Here is a 2,931-nt window from a genome sequence, read left to right as displayed (position 1 = left end):
GTTGGTGACATGAGAAAGCAGATGCAGCCATAATCCATCTTTCAGGGAACATGGCAGCAAAGTTTTCTGGCTTTTCAGGGTCAGACATCCTGGAACTTCTGGGGTCCAGTTCAGCATCATCAGGGAAGTTGCAATGCTCAGGACAAAATGCAATGTCTGCACTAAGTGGTGACAGCATTGGTTTCTGGTTGTTTGGTGGCTGAGCCAGACACTCTAAGTCTACTGTAGATTCTCTCATGGGCCAAATATATTTTACTAAGTTTCTTTTCTGCATAGTTAAGTTATAGTGGATTTTATTGTTTGGAACATGAACTTATGTCCAATGGCTGCTGACTGTGGAGGGGGCCTTCTCATTATGAACAGTTGATTCTAAGCTGCCCTAATTGTCACAGAGCAATATCCTTGGAATGCTCCACCCCTACCCCTCAGGAATACAGATGATGCGTGAGGAGGTGCTAGCTCTGGGGGCAGCTTGCTGTCCCACTTCTCCAACGATGAGACATTTAGCCCAACAACCACCAAGTCAGCTTTTGGAAGCAGACTGTACTTCTTTGTTTCGGGGATGTACACCTTTCACTCACTTCCTCCAGATCTTAGCACACAACACTGAATTTTCTTCACCCGAAGTATTTTATCTTCTACCTCTAAGTGACTTCTGCTTTATAAAGCATTTTCCCAGTGCTACAGTGACTATTTTGATAGCTATGTTCTAAAATATTTTCAGAAGGTTTGTGAAAGTCTTAGTGAAGTATCTAAGCTTTCCCTTTTACCTCCTAATGGAGCCAGTAATTTCGCTCAAAAAAATATTCTCATAGGTAAATTATATTCCATTCTCCTAATAGACTCACCCTGTGAAAGTGCTTGTTCGGTGAGCCCATCATTATTATAGATTCTCCCGGCCCATCTGACATCTGATTGGTTCTTTCTGGAACACCAGCTTCAGTGACTTATCTTTGTACAGCATAATTTTTAAAACCTAGTAGCAGTTCAGTGTTTTCATCTACACACCGGGAAGTTACCACAGGTCGTCACCTTTACCAAGTATGGGTGTGCCTATGTTCAAACACACATATTTCAATTTGTATTCTTTATCATAATTCATTAAGACACAGTTAAAATTCGCTTTCAGCCCTGGCCAGTTTGGCTCAGCGGTTAGAGCGTCGGCCTGCGGTCCGGAGAAACCCGGGTTCGGTTCCTGCTAAGGGCACGTACTTCAGTTGCAGTTTGTCCCCGGCCCTGGTTGGTCGTGCGGGTGGCAACCACTCGATGTGTCCCTTCACATCGATGTTTCTCTCTCTCTCTCCCTCCCACTCTATCTGTACAAAAAATGGAAAAATATCCTCGGGTGAGGATTAAAAAAAAAAAAAAAAAAAAAAAATTCGCTTTCACCAATATATGAAAGGCAATATTACTGTGCAAAGTGTAGCCAAAATAAAATGAAAAAGAAGTTATGATAATGAAGAAAACAAATTATTCTCAAGCCCTTCAATAGCCTCTATTTGTGTATGAAATGCTGTATCAGCTCAAGTTCATGACATCGCACACCATATCAAACATATGCACGGGAATGTAAGAACCCATTCTGGCTTCTCCTGCTACATTTACTTAATACAATCATTCGAAAATGGATATTTGGTCAAAAATTTTTGTGGATTGACAAACATGACTTCTACTTTCCTGTTTGAAGTTCTATGAGTGCAAATTTATAGAGTGCAACCTTTTTAAAAAAAAAAAAATGCGGGGCTCAGGCCTGGGAAGTCTGGCCTGTCGTGTGGTCGCCGCTGTTGTGGTTGGTGCTCTGAGCTCCGCGGCTCCAAGAGCCGGCTGCGCCCCTTCCAGCGAGGTGGGTGTTTAAGGAGGACCACTCTCTGGAACACCGATGCATGGAATCCACACAGATCCAAGCGAAATATCCCAACCAGGTTCTGGTGATTGTGGAAAAGGTCTCAGGTTCTCAGATTGTTGACACTGACAAACGAAAGTATCTGGTTCCATCTGTCATCACTGTGGCCCAGTGCATGGGGATCATCAGGAAAAGGATGCAGCTTCCTTCTGAAAAGGTGATCTTCCTGCTTGTGGGTACGACAGTCCCACAGTCCAGCCTAACTAGGGGACCACTTTACAGAAGGAAAAGGATGAAGATGGAGTCTTGTATGTGGCCTACAGTGGAGAGAACATGTTTGGTTTCTGGGGCCCAGTGCTGGGCCAGGTGCACCATACCTGCTTGTGTATCTTGTACATAGCCGACCAGTTTCAGTGACTATACCAGAACCTCTTCACACAGACCTATTAGTGCGTTTGTAACTGGATTGATTTCCTGATATATTGGAAGGTTTTTGTTTCCTTAGACTAGTAAATTATCATAGAGTTTTATTTTGAGTGTTTCTTTGTATGTACTGTCCTCATGGCTATACTTTCCAGAGAATGTGTTCCTCTGGGAAGCATATTTATTTTTTTTATTTTATTTTTTATAGAAATATATATACACACACACATATATATATATATTTTTTTTTTGGTACAGCCCCTAGCGGGAACCGAACCCAGGACTTTCTGGTCTGCAGGCCGATGCTCCAATCGCTGAGCCAAACCGGCCAGGGCTGGGAAGCATATTTAATGAAGATATTTCCATATTGAAGTGAGGTAGGTGGGGTATTAAAGTGAAGGGGAGGAAGATTATGCATTTATTCTGGATTATATCTGAAGTGTTAGATGGCTAAGTATTAAAAGCATCCAAATTAAATCTTTAGCAATCAGAACACCTGCTTTACTAGATTTTTGCCAACTGCCAATCATGTTGGACTGAGCTAATCTGTTCCTCTTTCTGAAAGCACTAAAGTAAATAATTAACAATAAAACTTCCTCTTCTAAAGACAAAAATAAATAAAAATAAAAAATAAAGAAATAAGCATGTAATATTGGAATTAAGCA

General features: G+C 41.6%; 1 pseudogene; it reads left to right on the top strand.

The window, feature by feature from the left end:
- The first annotated feature begins 440 nt into the window (after window positions 1–440).
- LOC118623372 lies at window positions 441–2,260 on the top strand (annotated as a pseudogene).
- Window positions 2,261–2,931: the final 671 nt, after the last annotated feature.

The sequence above is a fragment of the Molossus molossus genome, unplaced genomic scaffold (assembly GCF_014108415.1).
Source record: "Molossus molossus isolate mMolMol1 unplaced genomic scaffold, mMolMol1.p scaffold_m16_p_10, whole genome shotgun sequence".
Lineage (NCBI taxonomy): Eukaryota > Metazoa > Chordata > Mammalia > Chiroptera > Molossidae > Molossus > Molossus molossus.
The sequence above is the reverse complement of the archived record's forward strand: the minus strand, read 5'-3'. Positions and strand labels throughout refer to the sequence as shown.